This window comes from Hemitrygon akajei, chromosome 3, assembly GCF_048418815.1.
Source record: "Hemitrygon akajei chromosome 3, sHemAka1.3, whole genome shotgun sequence".
In the NCBI taxonomy this organism is placed as follows: Eukaryota; Metazoa; Chordata; class Chondrichthyes; order Myliobatiformes; family Dasyatidae; genus Hemitrygon; species Hemitrygon akajei.
Genome location: NC_133126.1, coordinates 130,671,069 through 130,697,588, shown reverse-complemented (window position 1 = coordinate 130,697,588; position 26,520 = coordinate 130,671,069).

The following is a 26,520-nucleotide window of genomic DNA, read 5'->3' as shown; positions in this document are numbered from 1 at the left end:
GTCGGTCAGCAAGGTGAACCTTTTGCCAGTGAGATAGTGTCTCCAGTGCCTAATAGCTTCCACTATGGCCTGGGCTTCTTTCTCCACCGCGGAGTGCCAAATTTCAGAGCCTTGAAGGGTACGAGAAAAGAATGCTACTGGCCTGCCTGCCTGATTGAAGGTAGCAACAAGCGCAAAATCGGAGGCGTCACTCTCTACTTGGAAGGGAATGGTCTCGTCCACCGCATGCATCGTTGCTTTGGCAATGTCCCCTTTAATGCGGCTGAAGGCCGCGCAGGCCTCGGCAGAGAGGGGAAAAGTGGTAGACTTGACCAGGGGGCGGGCCTTGTCTGCGTAGTGAGGGACCCATTGGGCGTAATAGGAAAAGAAGCCCAGGCACCGTCTGAGGGCTTTGAGGGTGGTGGGAAGAGGGAGTTCAAACAGGGGGCGCATACGGTCGGGATCAGGGCCAATGACCCTGTTTTCCACGACATACCCAAGGATAGCGAGTCCGGTGGTTCCGAACACACACTTGTCCCTGTTATAAGTAAGGTTCAGGGCTTTGGCCACTTGGAAAAATCGTTGGAGGTTGGCGTTGTGATCCGGCCAGTCATGACCACAGATGGTGATGTTATCCAGATAGGGAAATGTGGCCTTCAGTTGGCACTGGTCCACCATCCAGTCCATTTCCCTCTGGAAGACAGAGACACCATTCGTGACACCGAATGGGATGCGCAGGAAGTGATAGAGCCTGCCGCCTGTCTCGAAGGCGGTGTAGGGGCGGTCCTCTGGGCGGATGGGGAGTTGGTGATAAGTGGATTTCAGATTTATTGTCGAGTACACCTTGTAATGAGCTATCTGGTTGACCATATCCGTGATGCGGGGTAGGGGGTACGCGTCAAGCTGCGTGAACCTATTGATGGTTTGACTGTAGTCCACGACCATCCTATTTTTCTGCCTGGGCCCTCCAAGGGCTTGTACTTGGCTCAATGATCCCCTCCCTGAGCAGCCGCTGTACCTCTGACTGAATGAAGGCCCTGTCCCCCGCGCTATAATTATCTGGATAGACAGGATCTGATTTGTAGTAGCCAGCATGGATTTGTGCTTGGAAGGTCATGTTTCACAAACCTTATTAAATTTATTGAAGAAGTTACGAGGAACGTTGACGAGGGTAAGGCAGTGGATGTAGTCTATATGGACTTCAGCAAGGCCTTTGACAAAGTTCCACATGGAAGGTTAGTTAAGAAGGTTCAGTCGTTAGGTATTAATACTGGAGTAATAAAATGGATTCAACAGTGGCTAGATGGGAGATGCCAGAGAGTAGTGGTGGATAATTGTTTATTGGGATGGAGGCCGGTGACTAGCGGGGTGCCTCAGGGATCTGTTTTGGGCCCAATGTTGTTTGTAATATACATAAATGATCTGGATGATGGGGTGGTAAATTGGATTAGTAAGTATGCCGATGATACTAAGGTAGGAGGTGTTGTGGATAATGAGGTGGGTTTTCAAAGCTTGCAGGGAGATTTATGCCGGTTAGAAGAATGGGCTGAATGTTGGCAGATGGAGTTTAATGCTGAGAAGTGTGAGGTTCTACATTTTGGCAGAAATAATCCAAATAGAACATACAGGGTAAATGGTAGGGCATTGAGGAATGCAGTGGAACAGAGAGGGAACAGTGCATGGTTCCCTGAAGGCGGAGTCTCATGTAGATAGGGTGGTGAAGAAGGCTTTTGGAACGCTGGCCTTTATAAATCAGAGCATTGAGTACAGAAGTTGGGATGTAATGTTAAAATTGTACAAGGCATTGGTAAGGCCAAATTTGGAATATTGTGTACAGTTCTGGTCACCGAATTATAGGAAAGGTATCAATAAATTAGAGAGAGTGCAGAGACGATTTACTAGGATGTTACCTGGGTTTCAGCACTTAAGTTACAGAGAAAGGTTGAACAAGTTAGGTCTCTATTCATTGGAGCGTAGAAGGTTGAGGGGGGATTTGATCGAGGTATTTAAAATTTTGAGAGGAATAGATAGAGTTGACGTGAATAGGCTGTTTCCATTGAGAGTAGGGGAGCTTCAAACGAGAGGACATGATTTGAGAGTTAGGGGGCAAAAGTTTAAGGGAAACACGAGGGGGTATTTCTTTACTCAGAGAGTGATAGCTGTGTGGAATGAGCTTCCTGTAGAAGTAGTAGAGGCCAGTTCAGTTGTGTCATTTAAGGTAAAATTGGATAGGTATATGGACAGGAAAGGAGTGGAGGGTTATGGGCTGAGTGCGGGTAGGTGGGACTAGGTGAGATTAAGAGTTTGGCACGGACTAGGAAGGCCGGAATGGCCTGTTTCTGTGCTGTGATTGTTATATGGTTATATGTACCTCCTGCTTTTAGTTGCCACAGGTTTACAGTCGGGGGTCAGGTTGGCGAACAGCAGTGGGGGAGGTATCTTGAGGGTGGAGAGGTTGCAAGTGGTGTCAGTAGCGCAGCTGTCGGCATGGTGTTGAGTGGGATGTGTGGGTCGGTGTGTGTGTGTGTGTGTGTGTGTGGTAACGGAGTATATGGCGAAGTCCCACAAAACTGAGGATTCCTGACAGTGAGTGGTGGGAGGGGCCCATCATATGCCATAGTCACACTTTCGAGATGGCTCTGGAAGTCCAGCCCCAATAGCACAGGCGCGCACAGTTGAGGCATGACCAGTAGCGCAAAGTTCCGATATTCTGTGCCCTGAACCACCAATGTCGCTACACAACCCCCCCGGATGTCTGTGGAATACGACCCAGAAGCCATTGTGACCCTCTGACGTGCCGGCCGTGTCACGAGTCCGCAGCGTTGCACTGTGTCCGGGTCAATAAAACTCTCAGTGCTGCCCGTGTCAAACAGGCAACTAGTCCTGTGCCCCTCCACCAGGATGTCCATCATTGACCTAGCAAGCTGGTGTGGGGCGCTTTGGTCAAGGGTTACGGAGGCCAGAGTTGAACTGCCGTCTTGGTGCCCGGTAAGCACCGGTGGGTAGGGGGCGGGGCATGTTGGCGCCAACAAAGATGGCCGCCCCCATCCGGGCATGCAAGATGGCAGCCCCCATGCCTCACACGCAGCACTGCCCGACCCCGCTCGTGGTTTAGACTTACAGACCTTGGCGAAATGGCCCTTCTTCCCGCAGCTGGAACAGGTTGCTTCTCGGGCCGGGCAGCGTTTTCAGGGGTGCTTTTTGAGTCCGCAGAAGTAACACTGCGTGGACTTGCAACTGGCAGCAGCTGTGGTCGGGTTCGGGGAGTTCATGGAATCGCGACTGGCAGCGGTGTTGGCTAATTCGCTCGCGGGAACCGGCGGCGGCGGGGTCTGAGGTGTCCACGGAACCGGCGGGGAATCGCGTGGCTGGACAGCGTCAGCGTTGTGCAGAGCAGCCTCCAGCGTGTCGGCTGTCTCGATCGCCAAGCGTAAGGTAAGATCGGCATTTTCCAGCAGCTGCTGGCGTACCTACACTGACCTGATTCCTGTAACAAAGGCGTCTCGTACGAGGAGCTCCGCATGCTGTTCCGCCGTGAGAGTTTTGCAGTTGCAAGTTCGCACGAGTGTCTGTAGGGCTCAGAGAAACTCGGCGCTCGACTCTCCAGGCCGCTGTTGTCGCGTAGCTAAGCGATGTCTTGCATAGACGGTGTTCACCGGCCACAGGTACTGTCTTTTGAGGGCGTCCAGTGCCCCTTGGTAGGTCGGCAGGTCCCTGATAAGTAAGTAAACTTTCGAGGTGACCCTCGAGAGGAGAATTCTGTGCATAACAGCGGGTTCAGTTGCACTAACCTCCTCCGAGTATGATTGGAAGCATGCAAGCCAGAGTTCAAAGGCAAGAGCTGCTTCAGGGGCTTGGGGGTCCAAATCCAATTTTTCCAGACGTAAAATACTTACCATGTTTTAAAACTTCCAATCAATAAAATTGATGCACCATCAATAACTCTCTCTGAGACGTGAAGGTGAGATATCGGCTTTTATTGACTGGAAGAAAGAACAAGCAGTAGTTGACCACCATACTACATCCTGGAGACTGAGGGCCGGGCTCAGGCCTCAATCGCCTTTATACCGGGGTCTGTGGGAGGAGCCACGGTCAGTGGGAGGGGCGCAGGAGCAGTCAGCAGGGAGCGTGTCCAGACAGGTATATGTAGTTCACCACAGGCACCTAATTAATTAGCTTGCTTAGTTCAGCTTTTTTCTTAAAGGTGTGCTGGGTGTGCTCCGGCTAGCACTGCACCTCTGGCTGTCCCTCGTGATGAAGTCAAACATGCCATATGACTTTTTTACCATTCTATCAAATGTGCATTGTCACTTTTAGGGGGATTTAGACTTGGACACCAATATCTTCTGTATATCAATCCTGTTAAGGGTTCTGCCATTAAGACCATAAAACCATAACATACTGGAGCAGAGTTAGGCCGTCTGGCCCATCGAGTCTGCTCCGTCATTTCATCATGGTTGATCCAATTTTCCTGTCAGCATCAATCCCCATATCCCTTCAGGCCCTGACCAGTCAAGAATCTTTCAATTTTTTCCTTTGAATATATATGAAGATTTGGCTTCTACAGCTGCCTGTGGCAAACTTCCCACAGATTCCCCACCTCTGACTACAGAAATTCCTCCTCTTCTGCTCTCTAAAAGGACAGTCCTCTATTCTGAGGCTGTATCTGCTGGTCTTAGACTCTCCCACCATAGAAAACATACTCTCCACATCCACTCTATAAAGGCCGTTCACCGTTCAATAGGTTTCAATGAGGTCACCATCATTCTTTTGAATTTTAGTCAACAGTGGCCCAAAGCCATCACATAAAATAAGCTATTCAATCCTGGAATCATTTTTGTGAATCTCCTTTAAATCCTCTCCAGTTTCAGCACATCCTTTCTAAGACAAGGGGCCTGAATCTGCTCACAACTGAGGACTCACCAGTGCTTTATAAAGTCTCAACATTACATCCTTGACTTTATATTCTAGTCCTCGTGAAATGAATGCTAACATTCTATTTGCCTTCCTCACTACAGACTGATCTTTTAGGGAATCCTGCATAAGCACTCTCAAATCCTTTTGCATCTCAGTTTTTTCATCTTTTCTCTCCATTTAGAAAATAGTCAGCTCTTTCATTTCTTCTGCCAATATGCATGACCATACACTTTCCCACAGTGTATTCCATCTGCCATTTCTATGCTCATTTTCCTAATCTGTCTGTCTTTCTGTAGCCTCTCTACTTCCTCAAAAGTACCTACTCTTCAACCTGTTTTCATATCGTTTGCAAACTTTGCAACAAAGCCATCAATTCCATCATCTAACTCATTGACATATAACGTAAAAAGAATTGGTTCCAACACAAACCCCCATGGAACACCACTAGTCACTAGCAGCCAGCCAGAAAAGGCCATCTTTATTCCCACTCTTTAGCCTCCAGCCAATCAGCTACTGCTTTATCCATGCTAGAATCTTTCCTTTAATTTCATGGGTTTGTAGCCTGTTAAGCAAACTCATGTGTGGCACCTTGTCAAAGGCATTCTGAAAACCCAAGTACATGACATCAACTGATTCTCATTAGTCTATCCTGCTTGTTAATTCTTCAAAGAATTCCAACAGATGTGTCAGGCAAGATATTCCATTGAAAAAACCATGCTGACTACAGCCTATTTTTTTCACATACCTCCAAGTAGCCTGAGACCTCATCCTTAATACTTGCCTCCAACATCTTCCCAACCACTGAGGTCAGACTAACTGGCCTATAGTTCTCTGTCTTCTGCCTCTCTCTCTTTTTGAAGAGTGGAGTGACATTTGCAATTTTCCAGTCTTCAGAAACTATTCCAGAATCTAGTGATCCTTGAAACATCATTACTAATGCCTCCACGATCTCTTCAGTTGCCTCCTTCAGAACTCTGGACCTTTAGACCTATCAGTTTCTCAAGAACTTTCTCTCTAGTTCTGGTAACTTCACACACTTTATGATTCCTGACACCCAGAACTTTGGCCATACTGCTAGTATCTTCCACAGTGAAGACTGATACAAAATATTTATTCAGTTTATCCACTATTTTGTTCTCCCCCATTACTACCTCACCTGCATTGTTTTCCAAGGGTCCAATATCCACTCCCACTTCTCTGTTGCACTTTATGTAACTGAAGAAACTTTTGGTATCCTCTTTAATACTATTGGCTAGCTTACTTTCATATTCCTTCTTTACCTTCTTAAAGACCCTTTTAGTTGCCTTCTGTTGATTTTTAAAAGCTCTGCAATCCTCCAACTTCCCACTAATCTTTGCTCTAATATATGCCTCTCTTTGGCTTTTACATTGGTTTTGACTTTTCATATTAGCCATGGTTTGATTCATCTTTCCTTTAGAATATGCCTTCCTCTTTGGGATGTATATATCCTGTGCCTTCTGAATTGCTTCCAGAAAGTTCAGCCATTGCTATTCTATACTGTCATCCCTGCCAGTGTTCATTTTCAATCAATTATGGCCATCTTCCCTCTGTAATTCCCTTTACTCCACTGAAATACTGATATTTCTGACTTCAGCATCTCCTTCTCAAATTTCAGGGTGAATTTGATCATATTATGCTCACTTTCCCCTCAGGATTCTTCTACCTTAAGCTCTCTGATCAATCTTGGTTCATTGCACAACACCCAATCCAGAATAGCTGATCCTCGAGCAGGCTCAACCATGAGCTGCTCTACAAAGTCATCCGACAGGCATTCTAAAAAATTCCCTTCCCGTAATCCAGTGCTAACCTGATTTTTCCAATCTACCTGCACATGGAAGTTCCTCATGATGACTGTAACATTGTCCTATCTCCTGTTGTAATTTGTAGATCACATCCATACTCATGTTTGGGGGGTCTGTATACAATTCCCATCAGGGTCATTTTACCCTTGCAGCTCTTTAGCTCTATCCACAATGATTCAACACCTCCTGACCCTATATCACCTGTTTCTAATGATTTGATTTAATTTTTTTTTACCATCAGAGCAATGTCACCCACTCTGCTTCTTGCCTATCCTTTCAAAACAGTGCATATCCTTGGACGTTAAGCTCCCAGCCATAATCTTTCAGCGATGAAGATAACTGTATACTTCTCCCTTACATTTAACCTCCCAAAGTGCAGCACCTTACATGTACCTAGATTAAAGTCCAACTGCTACTTCTCTACCCATAACTGTAGTTGATTTATATCCTGCTCTCCATTTTGATGACCTTCTTCGTTGTCCCCAACTTTGCCATTTTTTGTATCATCTGCAAACTCACTAAGTAAGCAACCCAATGACATACTGTATTTATCATAGTAAGAGCAAGAATAAGGATGCATATTAATGTACGGGTGAGGAGAGAGAGATGTGAGAATCAGACTACAGAGAAAATGGCTTTGTGAGGGATTTCATCAGTAATTGCTTATGCAAGACAATGAAGATCAATGAATGTGCCAACTATCAAGTTAAAGGCATGTGCAGTTCAGGAAAGGGAGCATACAACAGGGAGGTTTAAAACAAAAACAGATAATGCTGGATATGCTCAGCAGGACAAGCAGCACCTGTGGAAAAAGCCAGTCAGCGTTTCAGGAAATACAAGTCTGGAGTGAAGTAGTACCTTCATGGAACAGGAGAGGGCGACACATACCCAGCATAAACCAAACTTCAAAAGCATGCCAGAAGCCTTGTTGATAAAAGCATACAACATGGAAACAGGCCATTCGTCCCACTGTTTCCATGCTGAACAGTGGGCACCCATCTGTAATAATCTCACTTTCCAGCACTGCAACTGTACCCTTCTGTGTCTGAGCATCTTAACACCCAAATACCCTTCTTTTTCAAATGCCAACAGTAATTCTGATTCCAACTTTCTCTTGCGAGGTAAAGTCTGTAGCTAGGGAATAACCTATGAAAATCCACAGAGATCATGCAATATGTCTGAAAACAACAAGAGATTTATAGATGGTTGTAAGGAACCTCATTGTTTAGGTGTCTGCACTTGTAGGAGCTCCGGTACCATGTGTAAATTTATGAGTTAATAAGTTATTAAGACAGAGATGGATGATGGAGGACAACAATTGATAAAATTATTAAATAAAAACACACCAGCCTAACACTCATTGGCATGGTTGATCTAAGTAGTAGCATTACAAGCTCAGCAACAAGATGAACTATGTTTGATGTTTCAAGTGGGTTTTAGTCCATTTAGATGAGAAAAGAAGATTAGCATAAATTTGCCTCAGCTTTTAAGGGGCAGCCCTGTTGGATGAGTCCCACAATAACCCAATTAATATTCCATCAGAAAATGGTTATGTTTAGATGGGAATTCAGTAGGGAAATGTAGACAATATAGGATGTTACTATTAACACACACAAATGCAAGGTTCGGGCCGGTTTTGCTCAGTGCCCGGCAACATTGCTAAGCTGCACTGAAGCTAAGCCTGCAGCCTGCTCTGGCTGCTCTGACCTTTGTCTCTGAGGACTCACTTACATTCTAAATGCAAATTGCTTACTTTTATTGTTTGCAAAATTAGTTTTTCTCTCTGCGCATTGGGTGTTTGTCGGTCTTCGTCTTTTTAATGTTTTTTTGGGGGGATGGATTTCTTTGCTTTGTGACTGCCTGTAAGGAGGTGAGTCTCAAGGTTGTATAATGTATGCATACTTTGAATTTGAAATGCATGCTATTTGAATGGCAGAGTCTGAAAGGAAAATAGAACACATTGGGAAAACAGGTAGGTCACATGATTGGAGAGAGAAGGAGAGTTAATGCGTCAGATCAATGATTGATTCTATTTTCTTCTGCTTATTTCAGGAACATACAATGCTGCTACATGTGTTGGATCAGCTCCAACCATGGCTCCTTCCAAAGCCCAGAAAGAGCAATGGATGGTCTGTTTTATGGGGCTCACATTGAAATCGGACAAGAGGAGGATGGATGAGAAAAAAATAACTACCAAAACTAGTGGGTGATTCCACTTCATGATTATTTTGGGACATAGGGAATATTCCTGTTAGTTTATAAAAGATCTCAAACTGTATATATATGTTTACACAGGAGCCACCTCAATTGGAGCAGACAAAAGAGTGTTAGAAAGCTTTCAATGCACTTTATGAAAGGTTGCAGACAGAATCAATGCTAGGAAAAGCACAGGAACCACACACAATTTCTGTATTATGTGTAGTTACAAAAGCAATTTTAAGTAGATATCTGTTACAATTAGAGCAATAGCAAATATCTGTCAGATTTTATCTCAAGTTGAGATGAGAGACATCCACTTTATCTGTGAAGAACTTTGCAATGTTTAAGAAACCCAAATAACGTAACCTCGAGGAAGGGTGGATTATGGAAGATTGGATTCCAGTCTGTAGTCAGGATATTGGGAGTATTATTAAGATGGCATGATATGTAGGCGGAGTCATTGAATCATCTGATCCTGGGGGACATAATAAAACCATATCAAAGTACAGTGGACATGGTGTAGGGAACAGAAGAAGGATTAAGAAAGACATTCACTCAGAAGCTAAAGGTTTCTTTCTAGACAAATTCAATTAATTAAAAGAGGAAAAAGGAAGAGGAGATATGGAATTTGGATTATGAAGAATGAAGTTGTGGTGTCACTGATTTGCCAAACAATCTAAGTACACAGCAAGCAGAATTGGTTGCCGTCACATATACACTGACTCAACACTGAGTTGCTGTCTGCATTTAGATTCTACGTTTGTTTGAAACCCACTGGCGAGATTTCAGGCTATTTGGGGAAATGAGGCTTTAAAGAAGCAAAAGGAGAGCGGGAAAGTGGCCCAGTGTTACAGGCAGTTTTGAGAGTAGTCAGGGATTCATGCAGGAAACCACGACTATTTCATACGCAAAGTAAAAGCTCATTCTAAAACATAGCAAAGATTGGAAAGTAGAAAAGTGTTCTAAAACACTCCTTTGCCATCCTGAGGAAGGAACCTGTTAGCATTTGAGCCAGTGGTGTAACCACTCACTAGGAGGTCCAGGAAATAAATCCTGTCATGAACCCGGATGTGTAAATTGTGGAAAAAGGGTATTAACCCCTCATGTAATGACAGGGAGATTAACGAGAACACTGACAGCACTTGTTAGTACCTACTGAAGAACAGATAAGTGATTTAATTTAAGAAAACTTCATTAAAAACTATTGAAGGACGTTTATAAACAATTTGCTCAGAACATTGGCAGAATACATCAAATCAATAATATGAACTTAATAAGAATAGGACACAGTGTCCAAGACCATCACTACACACTCTAACCAGAAGCCATGGATGACCGCGGAGGTGCGTGCACTGCTGAGGACCCGTGACTCCACTTTCAGAGCAGGCGACAAGGCAGCCCTAACAACAGTGAGGGCCAAACTGTTCCGGGCCTTCAGAGAGGCAAAGCGTGCACACGCCCAGCGAATCCACAGCCACTTCCAGGACAGTGGCGACGCGCAGCGCATGTGGAAGGGCATTCAGGACATCACCAACTACAGGACAACATCACCTACTGTGCGGATGATGCTTCCCTCCCAGATGCGTTGAACAACTTCTATGCTCGTTTTGAGGCAGAAAATGATGTGGTGGTGAGGAAATCCACCTCTCCTCCAAATGACCAGGTGCTGTGTCTCACTGTGGCCAATGTAAGGAGAACCCAGTGCAGGGTCAACCCACGGAAGGCTGCTGGACCAGACAACATCCCTGGTAGAGTGCTCAGAAGATGTGCAGACCAGCTAGCAGATGTTCTCACTGACATCTTCAACATCTCCCTGAGCAGCGCGGTCGTTCCAAACTGCTTCGAGGCCGCCACCATCGTCCCTGTGCCGAAGAAGTCTTCAGTGTCCTGCCTCAATGACTACTGTCCCATTGCACTCACATCCATCATCATGAAGTGTTTCAAGAAGCTTGTCATGAGGCACATCAAGACCCTTCTCCCTTCTTCACTGGACCCCTGCAGTTCACGTGCCGTCCCAACCCACCTGGTCAAAAAAGACACATACGTTTGGATGCTGTTCATAGACTTCAGTTCAGCATTCAACACAATCATCCCTCAGAAACTGACTGGAAAGCTGAGCCTATTGGGCCTGAACACCTCCCTCTGCAACTGGATACCAGACTTCCTGACTGGGAGACCTCAGTCAGTCCAGATTGGAAGCAGCATCTCCAACACCATCACACTGAGCACGGGGGGCCCCCAGGGCTGCGTGCTCAGTCCACTGCTGTTCACTCTGCTGACCCACAACTGTGCTGCAACACACAGCTCGAACCACATCATCAAGTCTGTCTCTGAATGTGAACAAAACAAAAGGGATAGTTGTTGACTTCAGGAGGGCACGGAGCGACCACTCTCCGCTGAACATCGACGGCTCCTCGGTAGAGATCATTAAGAGCACCAAATTTCCTGATGTTCACCTGGCAGAGAATCTCACCTGGTCCCTCAGCACCAGCTCCTTAGCAATGTAAGCCCAGCAGCGTCTCTACTTTCTGCAAAGACTGAGGGAAGTCCATCTCCCACTCCCCATCCTCATCACATTTTACAGGGGTTGTATTGAGAGCATCCTGAGCAGCTGCATCACTGCCTGGTTCGGAAATTGCACCATCTCGGATCACAAGACCCTGCAGCGGATAGTGAGGTCAGCTGAGAAGATCATCGGAGTCTCTCTTCCCGCCATCACGGACATTTACACTACATGCTGCATCCGCAAAACAAACAGCATTATGAAGGACCCCACGCACCCCTCATACAAACTCTTCTCCCTCCTGCTGTCTGGGAAAAGGCACCGAAGCATTCGGGCTCTCACAACCAGACTATGTAACAGTTTCTTCCCCCGAGCCATCAGACTCCTCAATACCCAGAGTCTGAGCTGACACCAACTTACTGTCCTCTACTGTGCCTATTGTCCTGTTTATTATTTATTGTAATGCCTGCATTATTTTGTGCACTTTATGCAGTCCTGGGTAGGTCTGTAGTCTAGTGTAGTTTTTTTTTTCTGTGTTGTTTTTACATAGTTCAGTGCAGTTTTTGTAATGTTTCATGTAGCACCATGGTCCTGAAAAACATTTACTGTGTACTGTACCAACAGTTATGGTCAAAATGACAATAAAAAGTGACTTGACCTGACTTGACTTGACTTGACTTGAAATGGAAAAATTTAGTTCAATGGTTTCTCTAAACTACTTGTGAAGATAAATGGGTTTCAAATAAATCAGATAAAACGACATAAACCACAAAATGAACAGAAGTAAAAATGATCCAGTATGATTACAGAATTATGAAGCTTAGGTGACAATGTTTTACCCCTGGCAGTGTTATCACCAGTGCCCATCCCAGTCCATTAGAAACAAGCATAATCCATGACCTTAGAGCCACATGTGCCGCAGATCTATGTGCCTCCTGAATGGCTCACTTAATCAGTCAGATCTGCACAGCCTTGATTATATAAAGACCATAAGACATAAGAGCAGAACTAGGCCATTCATCCCATCTTGCCTCCTTTGCCATTTCATCATGGATGATCCCTTTACTCTCTCAATCCCATTCTAGAAGAAGGACGCCTCACGTCTTAATAAGCTGATAAGGAAGGCGGGCTCTGTCGTGGGCAAAGTACTGGAGAGTTTAACATCGGTAGCTGAGCGAAGGGCGCTGAGTAGGCTACGGTCAATTATGGAAAACCCTGAACATCCTCTACATAGCACCATCCAGAGACAGAGAAGCAGTTTCAGCGACAGGTTACTGTCGATGCAATGCTCCTCAGACAGGATGAAGAGGTCAATACTCCCCAATGCCATTAGGCTTTACAATTCAACTGCCAGGACTTAAGAACTTTTTTTTTTTTTAAAGCTATTATTAATGCTTTTTGAGTTAGTGATTTAGATGCATATCATATTATTACTGAGTTAAGTATTGTATGTAATGAGTTTTTGCTACAACAAGTGTATGGGACATTGGAAAAAATGTTGAATTTCCCCATGGGGATGAATAAAGTATCTATCTATCTATCTATCTATCTATCTATCTACTGCCTTCTGCCCATAATCTTTCGCACCCTGAAAGATCAGGAACCTATCAACCCCTGCGATAAATGGACCCAATGAACTGGCCTCCAGAGCTGCCTGTTGTAATAAATTCCACAAATTCACCACCATCTGCCTAAAAAAAAAATCATCTCTGTTCTAAATGGTCACCCCATTTGTTCATCAAATGGTCATCTATGGGTCTATTCTGAGGTTGTGCCCTCGGGTTCTAGACTCCCCAACTATAGATAGATATTCACTCTAAGCCTTTCAATATTCAATAGGTTTCAGTGAGATCTCCCCTCATTCTTCTAAATTGCAGTGAGTATGGGCCCAGAGCCATCAAATGCTCCTCACACGATAACCCTTTCATTCCCAGAATCATTCTTGTGAACTACCTCTGAACCCTCTCCAATGCCAGCACATCCTTTCTTGATAAGGGGACCACAACTGCTCACAACTCCAAGTGAGGCCTTGTCAGTGCCTTGTGAAGCCTCAGCATTACATCTTTGTCTTTATATTTTAGTCTTCTCAGAATTGCATTTGCCTGTCTCAGCCTACAAGTTAACCTTTAGAAAATCCTGCGAGAGGACTCTCAAGTCCCTTTCACCTCGGAGGTTTGAATTTTCTCCCCTACTTAGAAAATAGGTTATGCTTCTATTCCTTCTACCAAAATGCATGACCATTCACTTCCAGTCACTTCTTTGGGCAACTTCTTTGCCTATTCTCTTAATTCTCTAAGTCCATCTGTAGTCTCCCTGCTTCCTCAACACTACCTGCCCCTCTACCTATCTTCAGACTTAGCCACAAAGCCATCAATTCCATCATCCAAGTTGTCAACCTATAACATAAAAAGAAGCGGTCCCGTCACTGACTCCTGCTGAACATCACTAGTCACCAGCAGCCAACCAGGAAAGGCTTACTTTATTCTGACTCTTTTCCTCCTGCCAATCAGCTAATACATGCAATACTGCAAGATTTTGTGAATAAAAAATGCAAGGGGTCATTTTATGTGCTTAACAAAAGCAGTAGTCCTATACTTCCATTACGGACAAACCTTACACTGATGTCATTATATCTTAGAGTGAACACAATATCTTAATGACTGTGAATTATGCAGAGCTGTTTTTATTATGAACAATATATGGCATCTCACACCCATTATATTACCCTGTAATACCATGGGCTCGCATCTCATTAAGAAACCTTAAGTATGTCACCTTGTCAAAGACTTTCTGAAAATCCAAGTACTCAACATCCACTGATTCTTCTTTGTCTATCCTGCTTGCTATTTCCTGAAAGAATTCTGACAATTTTGTTGGGCAAGATTTTCCCTGAAGGAAGCCATGCCTCCTGTATCCTATTTCACCAACAGAGCAATGCCACCACCTCTGCCTTCTTGCTTATGCTTTTGGTTCAGTGTGTATCTTTGGATATTAAGCTACCAGCTTTATCTTTCAGTGATGAAGATAACTGTATACTTCTCCCTTACATTTAACCTCCCAAAGTGCAGCACCTTACATGTACCTAGATTAAAGTCCAACTGCTACTTCTCTACCCATAACTGTAGTTGATTTAAATCCTGCTCTCCATTTTGCTTACCTTCTTCATTGTCCTCCACTTTGCCGTTTTTATATCATCTGCAAACTTACTAAGTAAGCAACCCAATGATATACAATACTTATCATAGTAAGAGCAAGAACAAGGATGCATATTAATGCGCTTGGATGAGGAGAGAGAGGTGTGAGAATCAGACTACAGAGAAAATGGCTTTGTGAGGGATTTCATCAGTAATTGCTTATGCAAGACAATGAAGATCAATGAACCTGCCAACTATCAAGTTAATGGCATGTGTAGTTTAGGAAAGGGAGCATACAACAGGGAGGTTTAAAACAAAAACAGATAATGCTGGATATGCTCAGCAGGACAAGCAGCACCTGTGGAAAAAGCCAGTCAGCATTTCAGGAAATAGAAGTCTGGAGTGAAGTAGTACCTTCATGGAACAGGAGAGGGCGACACATACTCAGCATAAACCAAACTGCAGGGGCATGCCAGAAGCCTTATCAATCATATGACATGGAAATAGGCTATTCATCCCACTGTTTCCTTGCTGAACAATGGGCACCCATCTGTAATAATCTCACTTTCCAGCACTGGACCTGTACCCTTCTGTGTCGAAGCATCTCAAACACCCAAATACCCTTCCTTTTCAAATGGTGACGGTAATTCTGATTCCAACTTTCTCTTGCTATGGAAAGTCTGTAGCTAGGAAAGGACCTATGAAAATCTACAGAAATTGTGTAACATGTCTGAAACTAACAAGAGATTTATCGATGGTTGTAAAGAACCTCATGGTTTAGGGGTCTGCACTGGCATGAGCTCTGGCACCATGTGTAAATTTATAGTAATTTATTAAGTTATTAATAACTTGATAAGTTATTAAGACACAGATGGATGATTGAGGATGACAATTGATTAAAATATTAAATAAAAACATACAAGCATGTATTCTAATTGTTATTGTCATGGTTGATCTAAATAACAGCATTATAAGCTCAGCAACAAGATGAACTATGTTTGATGTTTCAAGTGGATTTTAGTCTATTTGGTTGAGAAAAGAAAATGAGCATAAATTTGCCTTCGCTTTTAAGGGGCAGCCCTGCTGGAGGCATCCCACAATAATCCAGCCAATATTCCATCAGGAAATGGTTACATGTTTAGATGGGAATTCATTGGGAAAAATGTAGATAATAAAGGGTTTTACTACTATCACATGAAAATGCAATGGTTGGGACAGTTCTGCTTGCTGATCGGCAGCATTTACATTGCTTTTTGCTGATCTGAGGCTGAGGATGTGGCCTGCTCCAGCTGCTTCGAGCTTCATGTCTGCGGGCTCGGCGAAGTTTTCTCTGCTCTGCGTTGAATTGAGGTTATGGCTGTGGCCTGCTCCAGCTGGTCTGGGCTTTGTGTCTGCAGGCTCCGCGATGTTTACACTGCTATGCGCTGAACTGAAGCTATGGCTGTGGCCTGCTCTGGGCTTCATGTCTGAGGACTCACTTTTGTTTTAAATGCTAATTGCTTACTTTAATTGTTTGAACAACTTGATTTTTTTTCTCTCTGTGCACATTGGGTGTTTGCCAGTACTCTTATTTTTTAAGAGTTCTTTTAGGTTTCTTTGTTTTGTGGCTGCCTATAAGGAGATGAATCACAAGGTTGTTTAATATATGCATAGTTCGATAACAAAATGTACTTTGAATTTGAAATTCATGCTATCTGAATGGCAGAGTCTGAAAAAAAAACAGAACACGTTGGGGAAACAGATAGGCCCCAACTTTGGGGAGAGAAGCAGAGTTAATGCTTCTGATCAATGAATAGTTCTGTTTTGCTTTTGCTTATTTCAAGCGTGCACAATGTTGCTACATGTGTTGGAACAGCTCCTAACATGGCATGATCTGAAGGGAGACCTTTCAAAAGCCCAGAAATAGGAAAGGATAGTCCATTTTATGGGGCTCACATTGAAATCAGCTAAGAGAAGGCTGGATGAGAATAAAGAACTAACAATACTAGTGGGTGATTCCTCTTCATGATTATTTTGGGACATAGGGAATATTCCTGTTAGCTTATTAAGGATCTCATACAGTATATATGTGTTTACACAGAAGCCATCTCAATTGGAGTGAAAAAAGGACTGTTAGAAATCTTTCAAAGCACTTTATGAAAGGTTGCAGACAGAATCAGTGATGGGAAAAGCAGAGGAACCACACACAATTTTTGCATTATGTGTAGTTACAAAAGCAATTTTAAGTAGATATCTGTTACATCTAGAGTATTGGCAAGTATCTCTCAGATTTTATCTCAGATTGAGATTACAGACATCCACTTTACCTGTGAAGAACTTTGCAATGTTTAAGAAACCCAAATAAAGTAACCTTGAAGAATGGTGGATTATGGAAGAATGGATTCCAGTCTATAGCCAGGATATTGGAAATATTATTAGGATTACATGATATGAAGATGGAGTCATTGAATCAGCTGATCCTGGGGGACCCTAAAACCATACCTACAGTGGACAGGGTGTAGGAAACAGCAGCAGAATGTAAGAAAGGCATTCACTGAGAAGATAAAGGTTTCTCCAGAGAAAAGATGTAACAAACTACCAACTATTGAATGGTATTCAATTCTGATAACCTGATGTTATGCATCATGTCTTGTGAAGAAGGAAGCTTTGAAGAGAGTGGATTCAATGTAAACCACTGTCTTATATGATATTGAACTTGTTGTTTTTCAGCAGCAGTACAGTGCAAAGGTATAAAATGACCATAAATGACAACATTAAATAAATAGTACAAAAAAGAAATAATGAGGTAGCATTCATGCTCATTTCAGAACTCAGATGGCAGAAGGAAAAAACTGTTCCAGAATCAGTGAGCGTTGTCTGCTCCTACAAATGGAACCACACACCACCTCCTGGAGAGAGAGCAAGGAAACAGAGAGCCTTGGTCCAGTTAGTGTGCTATCAAATGAATCAAAACCAGTTATTAAGGACTCCATAGCAAGGCACTTAGAAAATAATAATAATAAGATTGGACATTGTCAACATGAATTCACAGAAGAAGAAATATGCTTAACAACGTTGACACACTTCTGGTAAAGATGGCTCCTGTGTACAACACATCTTCTGGATAGATAATTAAACCTTATATTTCACTTCTATTATGTCTTTTACATTTGTTTTCCATCTTGCATGTGATTCTGGGACTGTTGGAACCTGTGATTTGCAGTTTGGAGATCGCTTGGGTGTTTCAGAGCTCTGCAGTCTCCAATGGGATTTCAGGAGGCAGATGCAGCATGACGGAACCTCATGGCGAGAAGGCTGTGGGCCAATATTCAACTCCATTTTGCTGTATAAAGCTTCCATTGTTCACTGGTTAATGTGATGAGAGAGACTGAAATGCTGGCTGCCTGCCTTTTTATCACTGGTGAGATCGCTCTGCTATGGAAATGGAGAACGTTGCCCAGGTTTTTCTGCATTTTGGATGTGGATTTAGAGGGTGGACTTCTTTCAGTCATGGCTTTTTTTTGTATTTCGTGTTTTTCATCCGATTATTCCCATTTTTTGTGTGGGGGGGATGGGGGGTTGATGATCGTGTTGCCATTCTTTTCTTTCTTGGTTTCATGGCTATCTGGAGAAGAAAAAATTCAGAGTTGTATACTTTGATAATAAATGAACCCTTGAAGTCTGTTAGAGATTTTGAGATAGTAACTAGTAGAGCAAATAAGGGGAACTATTAGATTTTGTATATTATACATTGGAGAATGTCTCGGTAATGCTGATATATATGTGATATTGAGAAAATATACAATGCATGGTATTAGAGGCAAATGCTATTATGGATTGAAGATTATTTATTGGATAGAAGATAACAGTGGAATAAATGAGTCATTTTCGAATCATGTGGTAGGGCACACCATGAGCAAGCTTAAGGGTTTCAGTGAGACAAATGAATGGACAGTATCAGAGCAGTTAGAATATAATATGGAAAATATGAATTCATCCAATTTGATAGAATTGATGAGAGACTGAAATGAGGAGCTATTCAGAAGAAAGTCTCGTACGCGAATTTATTGAAAGGTAACATAAAGGCTGAGCAAGCAATTAAGAAGGTAAATAGCATGTGCATCTTTGATTATACAGAATTAGGTGGAAAGGTATGTTGTGATGACAACATGTTCCTGTCTACGTTAACGGTGTTGAGGTCAAGAAGGTTGGGAGATTCAAGTTCCTAGGTGTGAACATCACCAATAGCTTGTCCTGGTCAAATCACATTGGTATCAAGGTCAAAGAAAACTCATCAATGCCTATGCTTTCTCAGGAGGCTAAAGAAATTTAGCATGCACATTGACTCTTACCAATGTTTGTTGATGCACCACAGAAAGCTGTGTGGATGCATAAAGACTTGACATGGCAACTGCTCTGCATGTGAGTGCAGAAAACCTGCCGAGAGATGTGGGCACGGATCAGCACATTACCGACGCCAGCCTTCACTCTACAGACTCTACCTATACTTCTCACTGCCTCAGTAAAACATACAGCATAATTCCACTCAGGGTGTTCTTTCTTCTTCCCTCTTCATTGGGCAGAAGATACAAATGCCTGAAAGTGCATACTACCAGGCTCAAGGACAGCTTCTATCCCACCGTTATCAGACTCTTGTAAGATAAAACGGTCTTGGCTTTGCATTCTGCCTTATTATGATTTTGCCCTATATTGTTTACCTGCACTGCACTCTTTCAGAAGCTTTGACATTTTATTCTGCATTATTATTGTTTTACCATATTCTAGTTCAACACACTGTGGAATGATTTGATTTGTATAAACATTATGTAAGATAGACTTTTCACTGCATCTTGATACATGTGACCGTGATAAACCGATAAACCAGTAGCCAATTGTAATTCTGCAACATGATATTGATAGATTCAGTTATTGAGCAAAAACCTAGCAAATTGAGTTTATTGTGTGTATGGTTATATATTATGGTAAGAGAAATCAAAATGTAGCTTATCTGAATAGTGATTTTAGAAGAGTGCAGGTGTTCTAGTGAATGAATATCAAAACATTTACCACATAGGTTCAACCAAGAGAAAAGATGGTAATCAGCATGTAGGCCTTTATTGCAATACAGCAATTGCTTTTTAGGAAGAGCAAGGTTTGCGACAGTTGTACGGTGTGTCGGTGAGGCCTCACCTGGAATATTGTGCAGAGCTTTGGTCACTTTACCTAAAACAGAAAATAACACCATTATGAGTAAAAAAAAAGGTTTGCCAGGCTAATACAGAAGACTGAGAAGTAAATTATTCAAGCATGTAACATCCAAACAGGGTTTGATACTACAGCTGTGGAGATGCAGACAGAAGAGATAGCAGATACTGGGATCTGGACTAAAAACAATTCAGGGGTCAGGCAGCACTTGTGTAAGGAAATGGACAGTCAACATTTGGGGTTAAGACTCTTCATCTGGACAGAAATACAGAAAGGAGAATAGTAGGGGTGAACAGTAAGGGCAGAGCATGAGCTGACAACAGGTGGAATGAACTGAAGAGGGGTTATAGAAGAGTGGAATTAGTGACAGAAGCTCGGAGATGAGAGGTGAAAGTGACAAAGGGATGAATGTAATGGACTCTAATGGGACAGGAAGGTAGAGCATTGACTTGAGTACGGGAGGTGGGGGGGCAGATGGGAACATTGGAGAAAAGATTCCCAGTGGGAGGAGTATGTGCTTTAATCAACTAATGGAGTGGGTGGGAGAGAAGAAACAGGGAGATGGGGAGAAGAATAAGTGTGGGAAGAAATAGGTAGATCAGGGGGAGAGGGGAAAGGGATAAAGGTGCAGCAGTAACTGGATGCTGGAGAATTTAATATTCATGTTGCCTGGTTGTTGACTGCCCAGGTGGAATTTGGGCTGTTTTATCTCTAGTTATTTTTATCCTCACTTTGTCAGTGGATGAAGCCAAGTACAGACAGGTTGTTTTGGGAATGGGGATGATAATTAAAGTAGCTAGCAACCGGGAACTCCGGACTGCCATGGTCATAGTGGACAGAGCACAGGTGCTTGAAAAGTGGTTGACCAGTTTGATCCTGTACTTAAACTCAGCATTATTTAAGATACCACCCACTACAGTGGTATTATCTGCAAACTTGTAGATGGAGTTAGAGCAGAATCTATCCATACAGTTATGATTGTAGAGTGTAGAGAAGGGGGCCTAGGATGCAACTTTGTTGCACCAGTGTTAGAATTATTGTTTACAAAGGTATTGCTGTCTTTCTTTACAGATTGAAGGCTGTTGGCCAGGAAGTCAATGTCCAGTTGCAGACAGAGGTATTGAATCCCAGGATCTGGAGTTTGCAGTTGAGTATAGTGCTCAAGGCAGAGCTATAGTCAATAAACAACAGTCTGACATAGGTGCCTTTACTACTCAGATGTTCCAGAAATGACTGTATGGCTTGGGGAGATGATGTCCAAATTGAACCTGTTCGGAAGAAGGCAAATTGCAGTGGCTCAAGTTTGTCTTCAAAACTAGAGTTGATGCATTTCATGACCAGTCTTTTGAAGCACTTCATGGTGGTAGATGTCAGAACCACAGGGTGGTAGTCGTTCAAGCACGTTATCTTGGTTAGTTGGGTAGAGAAGGATGAGAGGACCAGGGAGACAGAGAGAGGGTGATCTGTGCATACTGTAGAATGGAATGGGTAGGAGAAGATGTGGTTGGAGGTAGGTTCCCATATTGCTGGCAGAAGTTGCTGAGAATGATATGTTAGAAGCATAAGCTGGTGGGGTGATACAAGAAGACGGGGTACTCTATCCTTGTTCTATCTGGGAGGGGAGAGGGAAAGGGCAAAAATGTGGGAATCAGAGGAGATGTGGTGAAGACTCCTATCAGTAACAACTGGTGAAGGTGAGAAGATCTATCGAGATACATTCATTAGTAGGAGAGTTAGTAAGAGGCCAGTTTATAACTGAGATGTGTAGAAATGTATTCTTTGAAACTAGGGAGTGTTTTGATTTCTCTGGCCTTGAGTGTAATGGAGGCTAAATATAGATGGATAAATATTTGAAAGATTGAAAAATGGAGGGACATGAAGAGTTGAGGCTAGCAAAGATCAGCCTTGACATTATTGAAAAGCAGACTGACAGTCTACTCCTATTTTGTTATATTCTATTTATAAGACAATTTGAACAAAGAAGTAGAACCAATTTTATTCCAATTGTTTAGGGCCCTGCTGCAATCATGTCTGGAATATTATTCACAGGTCTGATCTCTCCACCAGAGAAAGCATATGCCTGTGCTAGAGGAAGGTTCACCACGTTGAATTCTGGGTTGGAGGATTAATTGGTTCAGAGTAGATTAAGCAAACTGGAACAATATTCTCTTATGTTTTGACAAATGGGAATTATTTTTATTGAAACATTTATAACTCTTATAATCAGGAAACAATAATTTGGGTGGAATTTCTAGAAGCAGGGTTCACTGTCTCAAAATAAGGCTATTGAATTTCTTTCCCAAAGAGGCTTTGCAAGCTTAGTCACTGAGACTATGCAACAACCAGATCCAAGGAGTTTTACATATCAGCAGAATTGGAGATATGGTGTCTTTCCAAAAGTGTCAATAAAACATACGATCAGCCGTGATCTTATTGAATACAGAATGGACTCCAGAGGCTGAACAGCCTTTCCTGCTATTATTTTCTGTCTTCTTGTATTCTGTGAGCTTTGGCTTCATTTTACACTGATTGGATTCCTTTCATCTCACTGAAGTTACAGTTTAGAATTTCCACTTTAGATTGTTGCTTGATTTCTCAATATCAAGCTTAATATTATGAAAAATTCACTTACTAGTTTTCCTACCATCCACTTGACCCACCTCATTCTCCAGCTCTGCAGCCAGCAACGGGTCCAACTCAATTTACTTGTGAATGTAATGGTTCTCCAGAAGATCGTTCAGAAAACCCATTGTTCAAATTGCTCTTCCTTTGCCTCAGCATTACCTATTGAGCCAAGTCATTGGGAATATTTAAAGTGAAGGTTGATAGCTTCTTGATTGGTCAGGGCATCAAAGGTGATGGAAGAGAAGGCAGAGATTGGGGTTGAGAGGGATATTAAATCAGCCATGAAGGAATGGCAAAACAGACTTAATGGGCAGAATGGCCTAATTCTGTTCCTATATCTTGTGATCGTACCCCTATTGTTATTTAGTTAATTAATGTCTCGCAAATACACATCTTTGTGACTGAATCAGAATCAGAAACAGGTTTATTATCACTGGCATGTGATGTAAAATTTGTTAACTTAGCAGCAGCAGTTCATTGCAATATATAATGTAGCAGAGAGAAAAAAAATAGCAATAATAAATAACCAAGTAAATCAATCACATATATCGAATAGATTAAAAAATGTGCAAAAACAGAAATATTGTATATTAAAAACAGTGAGGTAGTGTTCACGGGTTCAAAGTCCATTTAGGAATCAGATGGCAGAGGGGAAGAAGCTTTTCCTGAATCGCTGAGTGTGTGCCTTCAGGCTTCTGTACCTCCTACCTGATGGTAACAGTGAGAAAAGGGCATGCTCTGGGTGCTGGAGGTCCTTAATAATGGATGCTGCCTTTCTGAGACACCACTCCCTGAAGATGTCCTGGGTACTTTGTAGACTAGTACCCAAGATGGAGCAGACTAAATTTACAACTTTCTGCAGCTTCTTTCGGTCCTGTATAGTAGCCCCTCCATACCAGACAATGATGCAGCCTTTCAGAATGTTCTCCATGGTACAACCATAGAAGTTTTTGAGTGTATTTGTTGATATGACAGCTGCCTTGCCTTCTTTATAACTACATTGATATGTTGGGACCAGGTTTGATCCACAGATATCTTGACACTCAGGAACTTGATGCTGCTTGCTCTCTCCACTTCTAATCCCTCTATGAGGATTAGTATGCGTTTCCTTCATCTTACCCTTCCTGAAGTTCACAATCAGCTCTTCTGTCTTACTGACGTTGAGTGCCAGGCTGTTGCTGTGGCACCACTCCACTAGCTGGCATATCTCACTCCTGTACAGCCTCTCGTCACCACCTGAGATTCTACCAACAATGGTTGTATCGTCAGCAAATTTGTAGATGGTGTTTGAGCTACGCCTAGCCACACTGTCATGTGTATATAGAGAGTAGAGCAGTGGGTTAAGCACACACCCCTGAGGAGCGTCAGTGTTGATCGTCAGCGAGGAGGATATGTTATCACCAATCTGCACTGGTTGTGGTCTTCTGGTTAAGAAGTCAAGGCTCTAATTGTGGAGGGAGGTACAGAGGCCCAGGTTCTGCAACTTCTCAATCAGGATTGTGGGAATGATGGTATTAAATGCTGGGCTAAAGTCGATGCACAGCATCCTATTTAGATTGCGTCTGCCATTGACCTATTGTGGCGATAGGCAAATTGCAATGGGTCTAGGTCCTTGCTGAGGCAGGAGTTCAGTCTAGTCGTGACCAACCTCTCAAAGCATTTCATCACTATTGATGTGAGTGCTACCGGGCGATAGTCTTTAAGGCAGCTCACATTATTCTTCTCAGGCACTGGTATAATAGCTGCATTTTTGAAGCAAGTGGGAACTTGGGCCCATAGCAGTAAGAAAATATCCTTGAATATTCCCGCCAGTTGGTTGCCACAGGTTTTCAGAGCCTTACCAGATATTCCATCTGGAACTTCTGCATTGTGAGGATTCACTCTCTTTAAAGACAGCCTAACATTAGCCCTAAGACAGAGATCACAGAGTCATCAGGTGCAGCAGGGATCTTCACAGCTGTAGTTGTGTTCTCCCTCTCAAAGCGGGCATAGAAGGCATTGAGTTCATCTGCTAGTGAAGCATCACTGCCATTCATGCTATTGGGTTTTGCTTTGTAGGAAGTAATCTCTTGCAGACCCTGCCAGATTTGCCATGCATCCAATGTCGACTTCCACCTCGTTCGAAATTGTCTCCTTGCCCTTGAAATCGGCCGACTGGTGGCGTAGTGGCATCAGAGCCGGACTTTGGAGCGAAGGCTCCTGTGTTTGAATCCAGCGGGCTCCAAAAAATCCTGGAGAGGAATGGGCTCCGCCAGGTTTCAAATGTCCAAGACATGCCGTATGATGAGCAATCACCAAAAAGATCGGTGCAAAAAGCTTGTCATGACAGCGCCCCGGCGACTCCACCAGGAGTTAATGGTGCATACACACCTTGAAGTAGCCCTCTGCAAATCATACTTGGTTTTCTGGTACTGGCCTGGGTTGCCAGACTTGAATGCCACAGATCTAGCCGTCAGCAGACGACGTACCTCCTGGTTCATCCAGGGCTTTTGGTTTGGGAATGTACAGCAAGTCTTTATAGGCACACACTCATCCAAACAGGTTTTAATGAAGTCAGTAACAACTGCAGCATACTCATCCAAGTTCAAAGATGAATGCCTGAACACAGTCCAGTCCACCGATTCAAAGCAGTCCTGTAGGCGCTCTTGTGCTTCCCTTGTCCGTACCTTCTTGGTCCTCACTACTGGTGCTGCAGTCTTCAGTCTCTGCCTATACTCAGGGAGTAGAAGTACAGCTGGGTGATCGGACACCCCAAAGTGAGGGCATGGAATAGCTCAGTAGGCATTCTTGATGGTGGTGTAGCAATGGTCCAGTGTGTTGTTTCCTTTGGTATTGCAAGTGATCTGTTGATGGTAGTTGCTTAGTGATTTTTTCAGTTTGGCCTGGTTAAAATCTCCCAAAACATTGGTGAAGGCATTAGGGTGTGCTGTTTCGTGCATGTTGATCCCATTGCTCAGATCATCTAAAGCCTGCTTGACATTGGCTTGAGGTGGAATGTAAACTGCTACCAAAATGACCCCAGAGTGATCATTAATGGAGAATGTGTGGAGCAGGTTAAGACCTACAAGTATCTGGGAGTACAGTTAGACGAGAAGCTAGACTGGACTGCCAACACAGATGCCTTGTGCAGGAAGGCACAGAGTCGACTGTACTTCCTTAGAAGGTTGGCGTCATTCAATGTCTGTAGTGAGATGCTGAAGATGTTCTATAGGTCAGTTGTGGAGAGCGCCCTCTTCTTTGTGGTGGCGTGTTGGGGAGGAAGCATTAAGAAGAGGGACGCCTCACATCTTAATAAGCTGGTAAGGAAGGCGGGCTCTGTCGTGGGCAAAGTACTGGAGAGTTTAACATCGGTAGCTGAGCGAAGGGCGCTGAGTAGGCTACGGTCAATTATGGAAAACTCTGAACATCCTCTACATAGCACCATCCAGAGACAGAGAAGCAGTTTCAGCGACAGGTTACTATCGATGCAATGCTCCTCAGACAGGATGAAGAGGTCAATACTCCCCAATGCCATTAGGCTTTACAATTCAACCGCCAGGACTTAAGAACTTTTTAAAAGCTATTATTAATGCTTTTTGAGATAGTGATTTAGATGCATATCATATTTTGTACTGAGTTAAGTATTGTATGTAATTAGTTTTGCTACAACAAGTGTATGGGACATTGGAAAAAAAGTTGAATTTCCCCATGGGGATGAATAAAGTATCTATCTATCTATCTATCTATCTATCTATCAGAGAACTCCTGTGGTAGGTAAAAAGGACAGCACTTTACAGCATATTTTCTCCCCCACCTCCCTCTCAGCATGAGGTCCCATAAAACTCCCAAGAGAACACGATCAGATTATTTTCTACTTCTTAATTCTTCCCATATCTATTTCGTCCACACTCTCAGAAAAAACTTCCTACCTTTAAAAAACCTGAATGCCTTGGCTAATCATGATACCCCCCTGTTGCTTTACTGATCATTTTCAGTATTAAACATGCAGTCTTTGCTATTTTAAAAATTTCCACTATTGCTAGTACATGATATCTTATGTGTGTTGTACCTCACCAACCTTATTCATCACATTTCTTGAATGTACACATTATTGCATTCTTTCCTTTTTTGTCTGGTCCTATCTACATACTGCAGTCCTGTTTCTCTCTCTGGTGCT